This window comes from Anas platyrhynchos, chromosome 2 (genome assembly GCF_047663525.1).
Source record: "Anas platyrhynchos isolate ZD024472 breed Pekin duck chromosome 2, IASCAAS_PekinDuck_T2T, whole genome shotgun sequence".
Classification (NCBI taxonomy): Eukaryota; Metazoa; Chordata; class Aves; order Anseriformes; family Anatidae; genus Anas; species Anas platyrhynchos.
Genome location: NC_092588.1, coordinates 130,288,739 through 130,310,700, shown reverse-complemented (window position 1 = coordinate 130,310,700; position 21,962 = coordinate 130,288,739). Strand labels below are relative to the sequence as shown.

The 21,962-nt window shown below is 34.8% G+C and overlaps 1 long non-coding RNA gene across 1 annotated transcript in view; it reads left to right on the top strand.

Moving 5' to 3' along the window:
- The first annotated feature begins 1,071 nt into the window (after positions 1-1,071).
- LOC119716092 (uncharacterized) overlaps positions 1,072-21,962 on the top strand; it is a 118,736-nt gene continuing 97,845 nt past the window's right edge. Inside the window, exons 1-2 of the long non-coding RNA XR_005263779.2 lie at positions 1,072-1,214; positions 3,654-3,703. This is a non-coding gene — a long non-coding RNA (uncharacterized lncRNA). The remainder of the gene's footprint in view (positions 1,215-3,653; positions 3,704-21,962) is intronic.

Below are 21,962 nucleotides of genomic sequence, written 5' to 3'. Positions count from 1 at the left end.
AAATCACTAGGTTGAGTATCCTTCCCTTTTAGAAATGCAATTATTTGTCTCTTCAGCCGTACCTCCCTTGTGTATAAAGTGGGAATAAAGGAATATCTCTTCCTTTTTAGAGAGCTGGAATTTGTTAACTGTGGTAACAGAAAGTACCTAAAATCACTTTACTCAAATTCTTCACAGAGGTCAATAGACAAATGCTATGTGGCAAAATAATTCTCTGCTCTCCAATCCAGAGCTGAATTGCTAAACTGAAGGACACACACTCTACTCCATTACCCAGTCCTCCATATTTTACATTTTTGTCAATAAAAAATAAGGTACAGATAGAGTGTGAAATTTTGTTCTGTATGGCGGGCCAACAAAAGGCCCATGCCTCACCAGCTTTCCAGAAGAGAATGACACTTCTACAGGCCAGTCAGTGTTAATGGTTAAAAAATGAGACATTCAGATCTTATATGTCAAATATTTAGGGGCAAATTCTTGACCCTCACTGAAAGTCCTGCCTGGCTGAAAAGGACATGTAAGACAGAAAGCTGCCTTTGGCTGAAGTAGGTGATCATAAATTGACTTGAGAGAAATGGCAAAAATTCTGGTTTTCTTTCTCTCCTCTCTTTCTTAATTTTTTATTTATTTATTTTTTAATGATATTTTCCTTTGTAGGTACAGCATGCTTTCACATTCTCTTTAATAGAAGTTAAGGCATTCAGTGTCTTGACCATAAAATAGGTCCCATTGTCTCACTATATAAATCAGACACACACAAGACTGGTTTGGATTCCCATGGAATGTTCCATGACACTTTTACAAAGACAATCTTTTTTTTTTTCAAACAGTTGCCTAATTTCTAAGAAAGAGGATTGCAAAATAGTGTAGTTCTTCATTTTTCCTCTTCATTGTTTAAGGTAATGTTTTTAACCTTTTTTGGTAAAATGGAAACAGAAAAATTCTTACACTGAGGAGATAGCACTAGTATAGGACAATTCAGCCTGACATTGGAGAAGTAAGGTTATTCATACAATTTCTTCCACCCTTATTCTTGAGATACAAGAGAAAAAATATCAGTAAAAATAGATGTTCTACCTTAATACTCAGTCTCCTAACATTCCCTCAGGCAGCTGTTACAGTTTAGTTTCCTTGTTACTTGAACTGGATTTGGGCTTGGAAAATAGAGTTAGCCAGCAGTTAAGTTTCATGGCTTTGCCTTTGTGAGTTGACATGTAAGTAGCTTTTCTCAGCAATATTAAAATAGCTGTTCCTTCTTCATCTTAAGTTTGTTTAAATTCTGTAGCTGGTATTAACAGGCAGTATTTACATCTGGATGAGTCAGGTCTGTAACTGAAGGGAAAAGGGAAAGGAAGTGAGTGAGTAGTATATTCAAAGTTTAGCAATACAGTGCTTTAACCTGGAGTTGACTGCAACAGGGTGTCGTGTCTTGCTGCAAAAATAGCAGTGTCCCATGTATTCTAACATGGTCACCAACTGCTCTTCCTGAATAGCACTTCTGCTATTGCAATGGAGTTGTTGTTTTGGCCACTTGTGGAGGAGATGATTCACTGCAAAATGCCATTTGTAGCTAATGATCACCTGCAGTGTTACAGGGTTTTAAGAAAGGTAAAGCAAAGAAGAAAGAGCCACTGTTGAATTAAAATCACACAAATTTTTATTATAAAATTTGTAGTTCTACTGTTTCTTGTTTGTTTGTTTATTTGTTTTGAAAAGATCTGCCAGTTCAAAAAAGTCACACAGAAGAAATAGAACTGTAATAATTGACAGAGTTCAGCATGCTGAGGGAGCTTTTTAATGGAATGTTTTGAGTTTTATAACTAATCTTCCCCTTGCAGACCTCAGCTGCTTGAGAATTGAGTTCTTAGTTGTCTTTTCACAATGATTTTGTTTTTGTAAATTAATGATCTAAGTGATTTATTATTCAGTTCTTCCACTGCTGCTTTATTTCTGTTGATCTTTGTTTTTCTGCTTAATTTCTATAAATTACCGTACAGTTTCCCATAAGGTATAATTAAGCAGAATTGCTAAAGTTTTAATTATTGTGTATTATAGATGTTGAAAGCAACATTAGCACTTAGCTTTTAAAAATGTGATAGTATATTTATAAGAGAGCATTTATAAACACATTTACATATAGTTAAGATGAAAAAGGTATTTGAATTGTAGTCATTAGCATTTCTTCAAACATATGGCATACCAGCAGAGGCCATGGGCCATGCCTTCATTAACTGAACACTGTTTCATCAGTATCTCAGCTTCCTGCTGTGCCACCCTGTGGCGTACCCTTCTGTCCCTGAGGTTTCAGTGACAAGGGACAATATGTCCCCAAGGTGAAAATCTGGGAAATAACGCAGATTAGCCCTTAGAGGAGTTCTTATGATTATTTAATCATGCTTAGGAAAGAAATACACAGTACCACTAAATAAAAGCATTAAAAATCCTACTGGCCTACTATTTCCAGTATTGCAGGGCATGATGGTCTCTTCAGTGAACCATCAACATAACTACACGGGAACATGACATTTTTATGCTGTCCATTATAATGCTGGCCTGTTTCAAATTTGCTTGTATAATGGGCAAAACCTACACTGGTAGTAATAAGTATCATGGGTCAATTATCATTCATTGATTATAATGTTCAGGTGATAGATCAAGATTTGTCTTCTCTTAACCATGGAACATGCAACCATTTAATTTTATTCCCTAATAAAAACTGGAAAAGGAATAAAAATACTCATAAATGTCACGGTCGTATTTTATTTGTGCATTTCTCAGGTATATAAAGATAGGTCAATATGACAGGCATAGCCATTTATCTTAAGTCATTAAGTTCTCTCATGCTCTCATGCTTTACCTGTCATAATCATATTATATTCTTTGTTAAATATATATAATATGCACATATATTTTTTGAAAAGCTCTTAGTAGGAATTTAAAAACAACTAACACGGTTTATTTAACAATATGACTCTGAAAATAAGGTTAGTTTGTTTGCTTTTTTTTTTTTTTTTTTTTTGTAAGATGTGTCTTTTCAGTATCTCCCAGCCTAACTTTTTCTTCTCATTGTGGTATTATTGTGGTAACTGAGAGTAGGAAATACTGGGAAATCAGTATCAAAATTGTTTATGCAGTTTGCTATGGAAATGGGTCTTCTCTCTTGCATTTATATCTATTTGCTTTAAGAAGAGCTAGAGAATCATAGAATATCCTGAGTTGGAAGGGACCCACAAGTGTCCAATTCCTGGCTTTACATATGACCACTCAAAAATCAAGCCATATGTCTGAGAGCATTAGAGCTTTATGGATGTCAGTGAGTGCACTCCCTCTTTGGAATCCAGACAGTAAAACCTGCTCTTGGATTAAGGAGTGGCAAATATCAACTAGCATTGACATATTTAAACTATAATTATGAAATCAGCTATTGCAAAAACTTTAATAATAGAAAAAAACACATATTATGGTATAATCAGTCCTATCCTTGCACCTATATAAAAAGCTATTTTTGAACATTCATTTAAGTAAAGGAATATAAAGTCTATTACAAGTTAGGCTACTGTAGATAGAGAAAGTGTGGATTTGTAAAGCAAGATTTACTTCAAATCATTACAATTATCTGATGCAATTTATGTATTTTAAATATTTTCCCACAGGCTTGGTCAGGCCTGGATGTAATGATGACTGAAGATTTAAGAACATTTTGGTAGGTAATCAGAGTATTTAAACTGGCATCAGTCCATTTTTACCTTCATTCTTTTTACAAAAGAGGAATCTGAAAATCTTTTGCTACAGTATCCACCATTAATCAATGGTGCAATGGAAAGCTCTCATTAACTTTAACCCTCCGACCCTGACATTTGTCTACTCATCACTGCAATCATTAGCAAAATGAAAAACAATCAGGCAGGGTATCTACATTTTAATAATATTAATGCTTTCACTCTATTACACACTAATGTCAAATGTGACAAAAATCACTGAACTTCACATATATACATAACAGATTTTGATATATATAACGCAGCAGTTTTTGTTATTCTCACTCAACAGCAAAATTAAAGATACACTGCCAAGGGGGCCCATACCATTTGCAATCTGTAGCATTTCCAATGTATTTTCAACAATATTGTAAATATTTATGGAGTTTATAAAGACTCTATGCTTCCTTCTGTTTGTGATGCATCAACAAGACTCAGTAGGATATCATAGGCAGATATTTACTTCTGGGAATTCCCTTTTGGACTCTTTTTGGTTGAAAACCGCTTCATGACTTACAGTACAGCAAATCCCCAGAAATGTACCATGCTATTATTGCCAGCTGAGTTCTTCCAAGTAAAGATGACATCAGCCATCTGTCATGTTATACTAATCCTAGGAAAGAAAGCCAAGTGAAGAGAAAATAAATACCTTTCATATCTATTAGCCAAATATTTGTATTAAAAAAAAAAAAATGAAATGATTAAAATCTTGCTAGTGAAGCTAATTCTTGTAAGTGAATAATCCTTTCTGAGTAAACTACATACCTAAAATGTATTTGTCTTTTTACCTACTTAAAGCAAATTATGCCATGAACATATGTTTGAAATGCTGGTCTCCTGCTACATATTGGTAGATAAGGAAATGCACCACCAAGCAGTGATTTTCCTCTGGTCCTGCTTACTAAGCCCTGCCAAGTATCGCGAAGCTGTGTGACTGTTCTGTACTATTCTGCTGAGGTAAATGGAAGTTTCCCAGGATCTAGCAGAGAATAAATTACTTTCCCCATCATGAACAATGCTGCCAATCAATAAGGAGTGTGTCTAAATTAGCAGTAACATCGTAATGAAATGTTTTAAAAGCCTGAATGGTGTCAGGTACCTGCTTCCCCAGAGAGCAGGGGAGGTGTCATTGAGGAAAACTTTTGGATGAGCTGTATGACTAATTTATACAGAGACTAATTCTGTGGGCTTTTGCCTTGTTTCTCTGTCACGGACAGTTACTCAAAAACATACTTCCAGCAGTTCAAATATTAATAGTAGTGTCTAAAAGAACTGTTTGTGAGAAGTCATCACAATATAATTGGGGCAAGAACAATAAATATCAAGAAATAAAAAACTAAACAGTCAGCTAGACTATTCCCTGATAACAGTGTATTGCAATAGAAAGGGATCGTAAAGCACATTTATGCTTAGTTCAGCAGTATAGGTGTTAACACTTTTAGCACTGTAAAGGTTATTTTCTCTCATTTAGAGCTGTAGAAGCAGAAGTACAGAATTAAGCATTGGCACACATAACTACAAAAATGAATAAATGTATACTATTCTATCTCCCCACATTCCCCACCCCCTTTCTTTTTGCAGTATTTTCCACTTAAGCAACAGGCATTGTGAAGGAACAGGCTTTCTTTCCAAACAAACAAACAAACAACAACAACAAAAACAACAACAACAACAAAGAAAAACACATTTTGGGATGTAGATTCATTATAAAATGGAAGATGGTGACAATGGAAGTTTCATAACTAAAGTTATGTTTCTTGGATTGTATACTCGTTTGACCGATTTCTGATAATATAGAACAATGAGGTAGATGAAATGAAATCTTTTGTTAGCTAATTCATTTCTACAGAGGTAAGAATCGATAAACAGAGGATTTCCTTACAAGTTCTTCCTGAGCTACTCAACTGGTCTTCTGATGGTTCTAGCTGGTTTCTAATACTTCTGTTTGAGGGCCCTGAAAACTGATGGGGAAATATGAATCCTTTGTCATCACCACTCATTTGATTTTTGGTTTGGAAAATTCATTTGATGTAATTCTTTCAATCACAGATTTACCTCTGTATCATACATATCTGATTCTTAGTATTTGTAAAGGATAATCAAGCCTAGTAGAAATACTACCTTTTATGTATGTACTACTTGCTATCACAACTTAAAATATCTTATCCATTCTGGAATCTGATGGTGTATTTAGGTAACTACTTTTGCTTTGACACATGCTCAAAAATATTCATAGGAAACTGTTTATGCTAAGCTAGACGACTTTAAACATTATGCAAACCCATCATCAACTCAAAATTAATATTGACTGAGACACGTCTGATGAAGAATGTTTCTTCAACTAGTATTTGTTTGTTGAAATACTTTGATTTAAAAAAAAAGTTCAAAGCTTTTAATTGAGTGTAATAATATGCTGGAGAAGGCTGTTCAGTGTCAAGATAACATTTTTAATGCAGAGTAGGAGAATCATAAAAAGTCATATACAGTAGTTTGGCAGCTTATGTCATCTCTCAGAAATCTTTGTTCAAAATTACTTTTCTTATATTGCCAAAACAATCCTGGACCATGACTGTCAGGACTATTTTGAATAATACTTTATTTTTATTTATTTATTTATTTGTAGAAAGAATTTAATATTTCAAAGAAGAGGACAGTCTGGATCAACTAGTCTGGGAAACCTTAGTCATCATTTTTTTTTTCATACTTTTTTTTTTTTTCCACCTGTGTTAATACCCTTTTTTTCACGTGCATAGCATATTGCTTCCCTATCACACAAATAAAACAAAAAATTCCAAGTGCACTTATGATATGTGTAAATAACATACAGACAAATTTACAAAACAGAGCTTGCTCTCACTGTGGAGCTAAGGTTGCATGCAGCCACCTGAAGCAATTATGCACCATAACATAATTGATAGTTTCATAGTAAGAGAAACCTTGAAGCTGGATGAGAGATAAAAATTTTAGTTGTGCTTGATAATGTGAGTTAATGACTCCAGAATCACAGTCAGTAATTATTTCCTCAGGTTCTCTAAAGATGTGATTGTCTGAATACTTTTTTTTTTTTTTTTTTTTTTCAAGAAACTGTAGTTTGGTGTGGATACTGAGAAGATTTTATATGTGAAAATAAATAGTTGTTTCATTTTTTGTTGTTGTTGTTTTGTTTGTTTGTTGATCTATGCAAAATTAAGGTTTCTTCAAGAGAAACGTAACTTGCAAACTTCTTTTTCCTATGCTTCCTATGTATAACTTAGGTTGGAAAGCTAGAGATCTACATCTGAACCCCAAGATAGGGAAATATCTTGAATCAGAACCTACTTCTACCAACTCCTAATTATTCCAGATTTTTCCATGTCTTGCTTATTTATTTTTATGATTTAAACTTCAAGAAGCTTTAGGTTTGTCTTGATACAAAAACTGAAATTTTTAAATCTGTGTCTGCATATATAAAATTGAGGCAGTTAAATTTTGCTTTCCACTAGTAAATAAATTCTAAAATTCTAATTACCCAATCAGATATTTAACCATTTCTATATTTCTAGAAGAACTTAGGTTTTTACTTTTCAACAAATTCTACTGCCATTTCCAATACTGTCAAACAGCATTTTCTTCAAGGGGCAATTACCAATTGCCCCTTGCCAATTAGTCAATTTAATGTGTTCAGAGCGTGTATCTCTAACAAAAGATTCTCTCATGTTTGTGTGCCTGTAATATCAGTGCTGAGAGAACAAACGTTACTAATATAAAATATTGAACCTCTACATTTATCATCCTTTTGTAGCAAGTGAGCCCTTTCTTGGGCAGGGTTCCAAATGCATTTCTCCTGAATGGGGTGCCTGAAAACTGTTATGTAATAATATGGGGTTGAAATTTTGTAGCTCTGGATTTTGTCCCATGAGGGTTTCTCTCCCTCTGATCATCTTGAAACTAAGCCTAAAATAATTTCCATTTGCTTCTACTACTATAGAAATCCTCACCTTTCCATAGTTTTTAATAAAAAGGACTTCTGAGAGGATCAAAGTGTGATTTTTCTGCTCACCTTATTTGGAGGAAGGGAGGGGAGCCTAGGGCAAAATACTCATTAAGATATGAATTCTGGAGGCATCTGATTGAATTTGAATGTCCTCCCCCCCCCCCCCCCCCCCCCTTTTTTTTTTCTGGTTTGCACTTTTGTTTATGTCTTAGTTAAAAAAAAAATAAAAAATCATTATTATTGAAAATAATTTATAGCAAAACATGACTCGGTGTCAGTCTGCAGCAAAACATGCATGGCCATATGGCTTTGCAGAAGCAGAGATGCATACTGTCTCATGAAACCCTAACATGATTGCTGATGATAGACCTGCAAAATACACACACACATTCTGTAGAACTGAAGATGAAAATTATAGTGAGCCATATCCAGTCCATTCTTCCAATGAAATACATATTATCTGTAGGAGGAGTATAGAAGCACACACCTGCTGACAATGCAATTTGATTTCTCCTAGGAGCAGGAAATGTGTAGAAACGGAAACTAGCTGCATTGCCACCTCTTTTCCCTTCCTCTTCTGTTCCAAGAATATGCAGGAGATTCCCTGATTACTTTAAGGGGTGAATTTCTTGTCTTTCCCAAGTTTTTACTTACATGTAATAAACAGTAACAGCATGACTGTGTTTTGATTTCTTTATTCTTTCTAAAATGTTGGACTGGATGAAGCAGAGGCAGGAACTGACTGGAGTTACTTTGTTCTGAATTGTTACTTAAGATCTTAGAATCAGAAAAAGATCATCTGAACTTGGAAGGCAAGAGGTGTTTCAGGAAAAAAAAAAAAAGAAAAAAGAATACACGTATTGCATATAGGCCATTCGGTATGTCAGTCATAGTAAAAAAAAAATACACATTTATTTTGGAGTGATTTCTTCAAGTCATCTTTGTCAACCTGTATTGTTACCATTCTTTCACCATTGAAAACCCTATTGAAAAACAAGATGTTATTTTTAAGATATCATTTTTGTGCCTTCAGCTTGTTTACAGAGTTAGGAACTGTGAATTTATTAGCAATCACCTATCTCAATAAGAATATACCTATTTGCTTTGCAACCCCATAAGATCTGGAAAAAAAAAATAAAAATGTTATCATCTTGCACTGTAAGACTTTATTCACAATAAGCCATTTCTGAACCCAGAAAAACTTTAGAATTATCAGCTGTAATATAATATCTCTTTATTGAATACAGTAGCTGAGGAAGAAAGTTGAACTCTTAGTAAAGATAAATCAGAAGAAATAATATTTTTAAACCTTTGTTTTGCAAACAAAAATAATTCCATGTTTTAAGTAATAGATTTCATATTAAAAGAAATTATATTTTGTTTAAATTTTTATTTCAGTTGTCTCTATTTACTAAAGAGGAAAAATATAAAAATTGGAGATTTCATGCCTCCATTTTTCATTCTGAGATATTAAAAAAAATAATAAAATAAAAGGAGCAGCTTAGAATTTAAGCAGAGGTAAAAAAAAAAAAAATCTGAAACAAAAAAGAGAAAATAGATCATTTTTTTTTTCATTCAAATTTCAATCAAATTAAACCTTGATATAAAAATGTCAGGTCACTAGTTGTACAGTGATCCATCTCCATTTTGAAGTACTTCCAGCTCTGTCTATGGTACTCGTGTATATTTTTGTATTGGGTATATTTGTGCTTCTTCAAGAACATGAAATTACCTCTGAAGACTATGTTGGATGAATTATTCCAATCATTTCAAAAAACAAAACAAAACAAAAACAAACAAACAAACAAAAAACACCACTGTACTGGAACACTGTAAGGCTTGGTTTGCTCCTTTTTAAATCATCATGATGAGGTCTGACAGTAACTTTAGGAGGTTGAATCCTGAGAATTGCTGCCCCAGCCTAGCATCCCATGAAAACCCTTGCGTTCATCTGGTGAAAACACTTCTTTCTCATGAAATAGGTCAGTACCTCTCTGAGATTAATGTCTGGGTGAAGACAGCTGCTGAATTTGGTCTTGAAAAAGATAAATTGAGATATGCATGGAAAGACTGACATATTTTGATCTTTTTTTTTTTTTTTCAATGTTTTCTCCCCTTAGTTCCACGCAATGATTTAGGCCCCGAGTCTGTCTGGTTTCTCTGCTGCTACATGTTCAAATGGATATGAGAGATGAATTAGCTAATGGCCTTCTATGACTGACTAGAAGAGTGATGTCAGACTGTTCATATAACCCATTCAGCGAACATGAGAATGGTTATATTTACCTTTCTAACTTCCAGTTGGACTATTAAATTTTAAGCTATTTCAATAGAAAAATGAAGAAATCTTGTTAATGTAGAGAGCAAAAAACTATTCCAAGAAACCTATTGACATAGGAAATTTAACCCATCATAGATAAGACTGTTGTCAAAAGGGAAGAAAAAGTTCATTTCTGATTTATTTCTTACAGTTGTCTATAAATTATCTAAAATTAAGAATGAAGAGACAAGAAGCTTGTTTAAGTGATTCAGAGAGTTGTGAAAAAGAGTCAATGGGTTGTGTAGGTTAAATCAACGGAGAGAAAGTAGAAGGAAAAATATACCACCATCCTACTTGGATTTTGGCTATTTACTCATTAGGAGGCACTCATATACTAAAAAGTCTCACTGGACAGATAAATAGCAATGTGCAAATATATACTGCTGCATATATTTAAGAGGAAAAAAAGACATTACTAAAACCTGAATTTCTTTATTGAATAATTTACTTTGTTATCATAAATGTAATGCTATATTGCCTTGCAGTAAAACTACTGGAGAGATGTGTTGGTAAAGCCCAGTCCCAAGAGAGATAGCAGAAGAATGATCAAAAGCTTGGATTATGATTTTATTTATTTATTTATTTTTGCTTAGGTTGTTATTATCATTTTGTTTTGGTTCCCTGGATTTCATATTAATTTTACAGGGACTGTCATAGACTGTTTTTGGGACTTCCTGTTCATTTAGTTTAATGGATGAATATTTTTTCTACAAAAATTGTAATTGTAGGAAAAGTTTGTAAGAGCATAAGCAGCAGACTGAGGAAAAAAAATCAGAAAGAAAATATTTGTTCCTGCAAAGGGTCAGTGATTAATTTTGATATCTGTGGGTCTTTGAATGCAGAAGTCATTTGACACTTTTATTTTGTACTGACAGTGTTTAATGTATGTAGCTCTTGACTACCAGGGCTTTGATGGTGTCGAACACCCGTGCACTTATTAACAAAAGTATGCAAAGTTGGTGAAAAGGAGTCTGGGGGAAGAACTGGTCTCCTTCTTTGAGTTCAAATTTAATGACCTTCCAAAACTCAGTGTTGCACATGACCAACTCTTCCTGCTTGCTGTGTCATTAATCAGTTCATAAAACAAACAAACAACAACAACAACAACAAAAAAAAAAAAACAGAAATTTTGTTTACTGGTTTTCCTAAGTGGTAAGATTTCAGTGCTGTCTGCGGTCTACTTCTAGTTTAAGAAAAATGAGTAAGGCCATCCTCATTTCCCACACTCCAGAGAAAAAAAGTGTAAGAATGCTAGAATGTTCTTGGTAACTAATCCATATTTCAGCAAACTGAGGATGACCTTTATTTAGTAATGTGGTGATGGCACATGCCTCATGTTGCAAACATTTAAAAGGATCAAGTTAAAAAAGCTGTAACTTTGGTCCAAAGTTTTCCCACAATTATCCTGGTATAAATTGATCATAATTGAGGTCAGGTTAAAGCACATATTATGAACAAGTTTTGGAGTATTTTGTCTCAATTTGGCGGAAATGAAGATGGCTGGCTCACAGAAAATCTGGGATTTAAGCCTAAATATACTTCCTAGCCCTAATCTGAATACCAGTCCCTTTGCTAACATGGGTAATTGAATAACCACATGATCTTTCTTTTGTTTGCCAATGTGAATGCATTATTTTATAGTCCCATGCTGGTATATAGAAATAAAGTTGTCTCTGAGTTTCAGAAAGGATAAATTTCTATCAAAATGGTCTACTGAAATTTGCCTAAACACCAGCACAGTGTGCCCCATTTGTGCAAACTGGTTGTATAGATGATTTGCAAGAAACTAATAGGGATTTGGGATTTTTTTGCATTAGTAAGAGATCACATTGTGATTACTTTTCCTGTGTTTTTGATGTCAGTTACTACTTGTGTGTGTGGATTGATTTGCAGGCATCTAGTATTTCATCATATATGAAAGTAGAATATGATCAAATACCTCACATATCTGGGACGTTTGAATGAAAATTGCAAGGCTATCTTGTTTGAGGTGACAGACAAGATTTAATTTCATTCTCAGAGTACTTTCCTTGGTTGCAAACAAAGCACTATACTTACTCTAAGTATGAAAGGAGCCATTTTTCAAAACCTTCTCCAAAAGCTTGTACCCATTGATTTTCTTCAGCTCAAATCATGTTAGATATAATAATATTGCACAGCTAGCTGTAAAATATATGTTTTAATTTTCCCAAATGAAAGAAAAAGTAGTGAGGATTACTTTTGATAAATGCAGCATATTTATATATTGTAAAATAGAATACACTTCTTTGTATGTATTCATATAATAGTGTATATTAAAAAGTGTATTTCTTGAGAACAGAGGAAAAAAAAATAAACTTATCTGCATATTTTAATAAAGAGATAGAGCTGTTCCATTTTCTTTCAGCATCTGAGGGATCTACCTTCATGAAGGTCATTCTGCTGTAGGAATTAAAAACAAAAACAAAAACAAAAACCCTATCCTTTTACATTTTGCATGCATGAACAACAGGATTTAAATATTTAATTCAGGTTTAAGGTAGGGGATCACATGGGTGGATTTGTAATTGGGTTCTGTAGGACAGCACAACTGTTACAGAAAGTGTTCAAAAGTGTTTTCATTCTAACCTTCAGGTGTCGCTCCTAATTTTTATATTTTTTTTCTTTCTGGGGGGGATGTTTTTAGATGCAATCTCCCCACATCCTTGCTCTTTGCTGTTTACTTTCTCCTTAGAATTTTATTTTAATTTTGCTATTGTATATTTTAAATTTAACTAATTTTTAGTATGGAGAGGTAGGGGGAAAAATCACTGTCTTTAAAGCTATAAAATAATTATGTAGCTTTTTTTTTTTTTCAAAACATGAAAAACTGCAAGTTATAGAAAGCAAGATGTGCTTTGTTAGTGCAAAGAGAAACACTTTGTCTGATGAAACATAGGACTGATGAAAACCTATGTTGATTTGACAGAGTTTTCGGCCATTCAAAGCTACCTTCCTCATCTGAACACTGTGCTTTTATACAAGAGCATTCAGCTTTGTTCATACTTTCTTTGCAATGGAAATTTAATTGCTGCTATTTCAGTAGAAATAACACTGGGTTAGTAGTGAGCATTTTGGAAAGAATTGCATGATGAGAGAAGGTTATAGAGATACATACTGCATGGGTGCCTGGTGTTATTAGTAGGCAATGCCTTTTGCTTGTACTTTTGTGATGTACTTTTGTGTTCATGCCAGGAGGAGTTTCAGTGAAAAGTGGATTTCTGCTCTAAGATCCAGGTGAATACTTTCATGGCTGTCTCATCATAGGTAAGATTGCTTGAGAGAGAAAGCAAACTGAAAGTGTTTATATTTGATATCTATTCAAATATAATGTGGTAGAGTAAAAATAAGCTGACCAGGAGCATTGCAATAGAGGTTATAATTAAGACCAACCTTTCCACAGAATTAGACTCTTCAACTTGGTGAGAAAATAGAGAGAAGACAGAACTTATCTCTAGGACTAAAACTGTAAGCATTTTAGCAAAAGGATCTGAGGAAGAGTCTAGTGCCATTTTTATGTTACTTTGGTTATATAACGGGATATACTAACTAAATTGTTGGTGAGGCTCCTCATGGTTCTCCCTTTCGTGCTTATGGAACCATAAAACCCTGCTAAGAATCTGAGTCACGCAGTGCAAAATCAGTAAGCAGATTTTTAGGATCTCTTGCCCACTGTCAGTTTGTTTGCTCTCTAGATACTGGAAGGCAGAGCAACCAAAAATCCTGTTCCTTTTATTTACTTGTGTACAAGCAGTTTTAAATAAAAACTGTCAGAACTGAGAAGTGTGGTATGAAAAACTGGCAAGCATTTTGCTTGGAACATTCTCTGTATCCCGTTTCTGAAAAAAAAACACATCTTTGTGCATATCTCTTGTAAACAGATTATCAACAGGACATTGCTTTAATGCAACAATGTAGTGTCAATTATATTTAAAGATAAAAAAGTTAGGCTTTTGTTTCTACGTATCTTTCTTTGTAAAACAGTTGTATACACTACATAAAATTGTGTTGCAGTTTTAAGTATGATCTGCAATGGTGTATCAAATATGTTCCTCTTTGTTTCTCCGTTTCTCACAAGTTACACTGATAAATGAGTGATCCTATCTCTCTTTGAATTTAAAGGGCTGTCAGACATTGGCTGATAGATCAGAGCTGAATTTAAAAAACTAAAACAAAACAAAACAACAACAACAAAAAAATAAAAACAAGCAAACAAAAAAAAACTGTCCCGTGTAATTTATAAACCAGGACATTTAGGATTAATCTGCCTTCTGCAGAATGTACCAATCCCAACATTTGGGAAGATGTCCACATTAAACAGAGACATATCTGTGGGAGCCACAATACAGTTACAGCCAAGTTGGGTTCAAGTCCAAATGCTAAAATGTTCTTTATTCAGCTAAAAGGGGGACTTTTAAATAAATTCTGGAACATTTTCCTGTAATAATCTCCACATGTACTTTTTATAAATGTAAACATTAGCTGTTGCTATGCCCCGATTTTATTTTAACCTGAACTGTATTTACTATACCTAAGGATAATTCACATGGAGCAAAGAGCCCTAATATTTGTATTTTAGAATAAATATTATGAATATCTCTCTCAGGGGAAGAAAATGTTTAGATAACCTGCCTTTCACACAGAAAAGCTGGCTGCTGAACCTTCAAGCCAGCAGTTCTTCCCTGTCTTTCTCACTGAAAGACAGTACTACTTATGAAAATTCAGTGCCTCCTGGCCATACTTAACAAACCCTATTTCTTTGTGATAGAAGGAGTACGTATGGAAGCTGTAAATAAATTATGATTGCCGAAGATCAGAGGAATTTTTGCACAGGACGAAAGCAACTTAAACTCATTTGATACAAAACTTTAATAATTTAACACAGTGGTAATTTTGGTATTGCTAGAATTCCTAACAATTACACTGGTCTCCAGGTTGTTAGTGGATGATGAACAATTGTTCTAAGTAATTAGCAGCTGATCTCTGCAGAAGTCATAATTTGCAATGTTTCATTTAAGCAATCGGCATGCTTTCTTTTCTAAGAGGCCTTGGAAATCTCTGTGAAAACACAATGCTCATTTGAAGAGGACATACTATTTATTTCTTTAATAAGTATTTTGTAGTCAGATATCAAAGGTAAACACTCTCTGAGATGCTCTTTCTCAAGTTATTCTGAAACGTGATTTAAAAAACGACGTCTTAATATAGTAGCATGGTGGCTAACAGAGAGAAGAATCAACAAATCTTCTGCATCCTGTCTTTCCCAACAAGAGTAACTAGAATAAGTATGCACTCACAGAGGAAGGATCATCCACTTTATAAGCACAAAAATTTTACTCATATGTTAGTAGAGACTCACACCGAGTCCATCTTCAAACAAATATAGGTTAGAACTGGGACACTCCTATGCAGGAAGATATTTGTTTCTTTTCCTCCAATCTGTCAAGTCCCAGGCACTGAGTCTGTGTCGGACAGTATCTTTCTTGTGCTGGCATGCCTGCACCTTACACATGTGCAGGGCAACACCCCACAGCCCAGTACTACCCATGCCAGCACATATTGCATAGCAGACCCCCTGGAGGGAGCACAAAGCAGGAGGGAGCACAAAGAACTTCACAAAAACAGTATTGACTGCTTCCTAATGAGGTGCACAGACCAGGCAGCATTCTTCATCCCGCCCTCCTGCTCTCAGTGTTTTAACACCCCATTGTTTTCCTTTATGATGGGACTCAGATAAACCTCAATGCTCTTTTAAAAGTCAATCTAACTGCCATGTGTACTTTTCTTCAGACCAGTCAAGGGGTGACTTGCACATTCAGAAGCCAAGAACTCTGACAGGCCCATGTATTGAGGGGGCTAAACAATTTGAAGTGATCAAACTTTCACACTGGAATATAACAACAATAGTCAATTCAGAGTATTATTAAGGCAAAATATTAAACCAGGAAACACAGCAAAACTATAATCAGTTCCACTTAGTGATCTGATCTTGCTTAGATACTGTTATTTTACCGTTTGTTTGTTTTTGTTGTTGGCTGGTTGGTTGGTGATTTTTTTTTTTTTTCCTCGGTTGATGTTAACACTGTAATTCTATTGGAGCCAGTAGAGAAGCCTGACTGGTATTGGCTTAAGTTCTGGACCTACATTTGTAAGCTCTCTTCTCTTCTAAAACACCTCTTTGTTTTTATTTTATTTACCTAATGCTAATAATAGTCTGTATTTTTTTTAAATAGCACATAGACGGGTGCACTTTTAATAACAAGTAAAAGATTCAAATTCTAATTGAATTTGAAAAGGAGAAAAAGAAATAAAGAAAGAGAGAGAAGGAAAGAAAGAAAGAAAGCATAAACAGTAGCGAGCTGGCAAAACAGTGAACTTCCAGATGTGCATTAGTTTATTTTCAGGCAGGGTCAGTTAGCATATTTCTGTTCTGGCATGTGCATTCATCTTCTGAACAGGGTGGAAATTCAACATAATGAGCACCTGATCATCCATTACTAATGAGCCAGATATGCCCTGTTATTTAATTTGCTCTTTCATAATTTCATACACTATATATTGTGTTTAACACTATACCAGTCAGTCTAATGGAGAAAGCTTGTCTTCATCCCTTTCTCCCTGCTAGTAAATGGATTTAGAAAAAGAAATGCAGTCTATTATTCAAAGATGGTTTCTAAGATGGTTCACAACAGGTTAATGAATGATATCTCATATTAGACCAATCATATTAATAACAGAGAAGAGCACATGAGGGTCACAGTGCTAATTGCATAGGAGGTCCAGCCAGAAGGCATCTTTATCTTAAGATTCAAGACGCACCAAGTTTGACTAATCACCCACAGTGTGTTTGCAATTAAAATAACACTGTATTAACCCTGCCAATGTGAGGTATCAATATTTTATGTGTGGCTTGACAGTTCTAAGCTGAACATTTGTGGTGCTTGATATCATGCTCATATAGAAAGCATGCAGCTCTTGCTCTGCTTTAGACTGCAACTGAGGTTGTTACAAAGGTTGGAAATTTAAAGGATTTTTTTTTTTCCAGAAATGTAATTTGCTTCTATTATTTTTAAGTAAGGTATTAAATTCTTCAAAAAGAAGGATTTTTATAACTTAGTTTGCTTTATCCACCACAACACAAAATTCAGGTGGTTTTGAATGTGTTGAATGAAATCCTATTGAAATCAATGGTAAGACTTCTCTGACTTAAGTAGTTTTTAGCTCCACTCTGAATTGAGGGAGAGTAATATTTTTATTTTACTATGACCCGAACTGTCAGACAAACATTTTCAAGGTAGGCATAATGCATGTTGAATTTGCAATAGCTTCTTGTGTGACACAGATCTTCACCCAGTTTAAATTGGTTTGGGGATCATGGCGTATATATTATGTCAACCACGTAAGCCTCTGGTTTGCACAAGCAATGTGCAAAGTATGAAGCAGTTTAACTTTCAGACTGATCTACATTTCCCAAATCTGGTTGGCAAAGAGGAAAACATTGGCTGTTCCTCCTCAGCCCACATCCCAAACACCCTGCTCTACTCTCTGCTGTACGTCTCATTTCTATTTGCTCCACTGCTGTTATATTTGTGATAGCTCATCAGTAGCAAACACAGCCACCATTGTCTGAAAACCCACTCAACCTTCATCATTTATGACTTAAGAAAATAAAGACCCCCCCCATTTCTTCCCCAAATTTTGATGAGTTTTGAGGGTACTACAAATGCAGAATCATTGCATAACTTTTTATATTTTCTTTAAAAGAAGCATTATATCTGAGAACCAGGTGCTTTTTTTTGAATTCCACTAAGCTTGTTACACAACAAAATAAAAACTGCAAGGCTCTTGAAAATGTCTGTTCACAGTGAACCAGCTCTTGCTTCTTTGTTAGTTCTCAGATGTTTTATATATTTTTGTGTCAGTAGATTTTTTTCATTCTTGTTGGTAGTCTGAACACTTTCAAATGTTTGTCAATTGATGGTCTATACATAATGGGTACAATCTATATCTGGGTCAGACCTCCTAGTTCAGATACAATAGCTTCACTCCCTAGAGCAGTGATTTTTTTTTTCCTTTATTTTTCATATAATAGATTTGTAAAGAACTGAAATGATGCCAAGTAGACTTAAATGGTTTTCCTCAACTTTTGCAAATGGTTGTGCTTGGATCTTCTGCAGACAAAATTATATAAAATTATTTCAAGTTTTAAAGAGAGGCCTGTGAGACATAAAACTAGGAATAGATTTTTTTGTTATGCCCCTGTGTCATTGTATCTGTATCTATCTTCTTCAGAAATGCCTTACTGATTTCTGCTCTTATAAATGTAATCTAGGTTTTTAAACCACAGACAGCAAACCATAATGTAAAATTTGTAGCAAGTTTGATAAGAAAAAAAAAATATCATTTTTTCATGGACATTTTGAAAACCACATTTTTTCCTTCCCCAACTACAAACCCTCCCAAAATGAAAGTTGAAACTATGAATCTTCAGCTTTCAAAGGATTATGGCAGTGTGTGTGTTTTTAAATCAGACATCTGGAATTGATTAGAGAATTTCATTCCTCAGATTTGAGGGAAACTTTTCAACAAAGATACCAATTAAATCTTCATGACTCCACAAGAGATTCAGACAGTGAAACACAGGCTTTGCTCAATGAACAGAAAAAATGTGCTGGCCACATTGGGCACCCAGACCCCAAACTAGCTTCAGTGTAATTTCTGAGAGTACAGTGAGCATCTCTGATCATGTTATCCATCTTCAGAAACCTAACTTAGAGAAGCACCGTATCAGTGGGATCTGGTTCTCTGTCACACTGGTCTGTGTGTGGGTGCTATAGCAATCTAGAAACTCTTGAAATTATTATAGTGGCAGAAGGGCATTAAGGAATTTTCATACAGAAAGATTTATATAGCTCATATATATGTACATATATGTGTGTGCATATATGTGTGTGTGCATATATATATGTATATACACACATTCAATCTTATATAAGCAGAGATTTTCAAAAACTTCATGTGCATCTGAAGAGAAGCACCTCCACCTCATATCCCTTCTTGCATCAGGAGAGGAGGGGCAGCAAGTTGGTATCCATGTTAAACAGCCAAAGTATGAACACCAGAGGTGGTGAAAGAAGTATGCATCCTAAAGTTCCTCCTCCAAAGGGTTGCTGTCCTGCTATGGCACTACAGCAACAAAGCAACACAAACATCCACAACAGCAACAAAGGATATATATTGATCTACTCAGGTGTATGAGCATTCCAAGAAAAGCTGAAAATCCAGTACTTTATGCAATTCATACAGGTAAATTCAGACAGACATTGCCTTGTGAGGATTGGTGGGTTTTGTTTGTTTGTTTTGGGGAGTGGGTGGGCAGTGATATTATTTTATAAGATTTGGTGTATGTTTATTTTCTTTATTGTTTTAATAGGTGTTTTGTTGTATTGCAAAAGCTAAAGGTAAATGCAAAGTTCCTTATTGTATTTCAAAGAGGCATTGGAGAGTCTACAGGTCACACAAACAGGATAGTTTTTGTTTTGATTTCTAGGCACGATTTTGTTTCGATTTCTAGGCATCAATTTCTTCCGCCTGATACTGGGGCTGAGAGTCTCGTGCCAAAGTCTCAGAAAGTTAGAACATAACAGAGCAAACTGACAGGAACTGGATAGCAACAGGAACACAGCAGTCAGGAGGGAGAGCACGTATATGCACATATGCAATCACAATGGTAGAGTACTCAACACTTTTCTGAGAACCAAGAAAGCATTTAGGAAACGTCTCTACCTCAAATGCAATGAAACGTATGCTAGGACAGGTTATTGTCTCAATATGCCTGCTTATCAGGGCACTGAACTATTTAATTTTTTCTCTCTCTCTCTTGTTCTTTTATATTATCAGGGGACAAAAATTCCCTCAGGAAGCTGGGGAAAATGAGTACATCAGGCAGTAGGGCAGTGAGCTAAAGTGTTGTTAACATTTCATTTATTAACATTTACTTGGTCTACTCAGTCTCTCTAACCACAGTTGTGCACAGAAAAGAGAGCATATGCCAGCCTTGAGCTAAAAAATTCAGTGTGTGGCTGTTGATGAGTTGATCGCACTCTAAAGTGCCTGATGAATTAGGCATAAAGGTCTGTATGATGAGGAGGGTTCATTAGCATGAGCTCTCCCTCACCATTGTAAATCATACATCCCCAGACTGCAGGATGACTAAGGGGAGAGGGAGGGCAGCCAGCCAACTCCTTGCCAAATCAGTGGCAAAGGCAGGGAGCAGAGTTGTGCTCCCACTGTGACCTTTCACAGGGTGGCAGACGGTTCAAGCTCTTTGTCATTAACCCTACAAGGGACTGAGTACCGGAATTATATAAAGAAAATCACAGAATTTGTTTATCATTAAAAGTTCACTTTTTTTTTCTTCAAAGTTTTTTTTTTTTTTTTGAAAGCTTATTTAAACTTTTTTTTTGGTCTGGAAACACATCCATACGTGAATTTGGGTATTTCCTGGTTTCTTCCAGACAAGAAATCATGCAAGGCTTTGGCCTTGATTCACCCTTATATTGGGCATATGTTCTCTGTACCAGCACTAGGTCCCTGCAGGAACTCATCCTCTGTGATCTTCACCAGTGGTCTTGTGTGGAAGTGACTCATGATAAGGGCATCCCTGGTCATACTGGCTAAACACACTTTCTGTTACTGCAATACAGCCTCAGCCCTCCTGGAAAAAGGATATTGCTGGGGTCTTGCATCTGAGGATAAAGTAGAACCAAGCCCTGTGTTGCTTACATCCCACTAACTAACTAATAACATGTTTTCTATAGGGGATACTTTGCAATCTTGTTAGCAGTGTATATACTATAGTGTTTTATTACAATTAAATTTTATTCACAGTCTTTAGTAATTTTTTTTTTTAAACCATCAGGCAAATTATAATGAAGTAACCTGTATCTGAGCTTCATCTATGGTTTATGACAGAGAATTTGGGATTCAAATTTAGGCAGAACAGAGATGCTGAAACAGCAGATACTTCAAATGCACATGTTTTCTTCAGGGAACGAAGAAAATTATAATCATTTATTTTATTAAGAAAACTTCATAAAGTTGAGTTAGCTTTTTAGAACTGAGCTGTTATTCATTGAAAGCAGTTTGAAATACTGTATTCTATGCAAAAGACCTTAGACTGAGGTTATATTGGAAAACAGATCACTCTTTTGCCCTGGTGAGCTTGCAGATTCAAGTGGGAAGGAGGAGGGAGTCACAGTGTTGTTTGAGGTTAAATAAACCATTTTGTTTTGATATGTCTGTGTTGTAGTTTTTTTGTTGTTTGTTTGTTTTTGTTTGTTTTTGTTTTGTTTGGTTGATTGTTTTCTTTAAATATTTATTTAAAATAGTATGGAAGGAACTAAAATTTAGGTCAATTTTAAATGAAAATTAATATGTTTATTTTGAAAATGGTGAGAAGAAATATTTCAATTCCATTTGCTTTATCAGAAGAGAGATGTAAGGCAATGATAAACTGAGTATTGTCATTTCTTGCAGAATAAGGTAAAAATCAAAAGGAAAAATGTTGAACTGTTACTATTGTTTTAAGAAAGATTATAAAGATCAGTTTTTAAAGGTATCACACTTGAAAATGTAAATAGGCATTTTGGAGAAATTTTCACTCTACCTCAGAATTGACGATAGACACACAAACAGTTTGGAATTTCTCATTAGGTAACTATCCACATTTTAGATCCTTCTGATTCCCCTCCCTTTTTTATGTGACTTAGAAATCATGTTACCTGTGAATTTCAGCAAACGCCTAAATCACCATTGAGAACCTTGATTTCTAAGGATTAAATTCAACATATGTATGTAGCAGTGTCCACATGGTCTTGAATACATAGAAAGC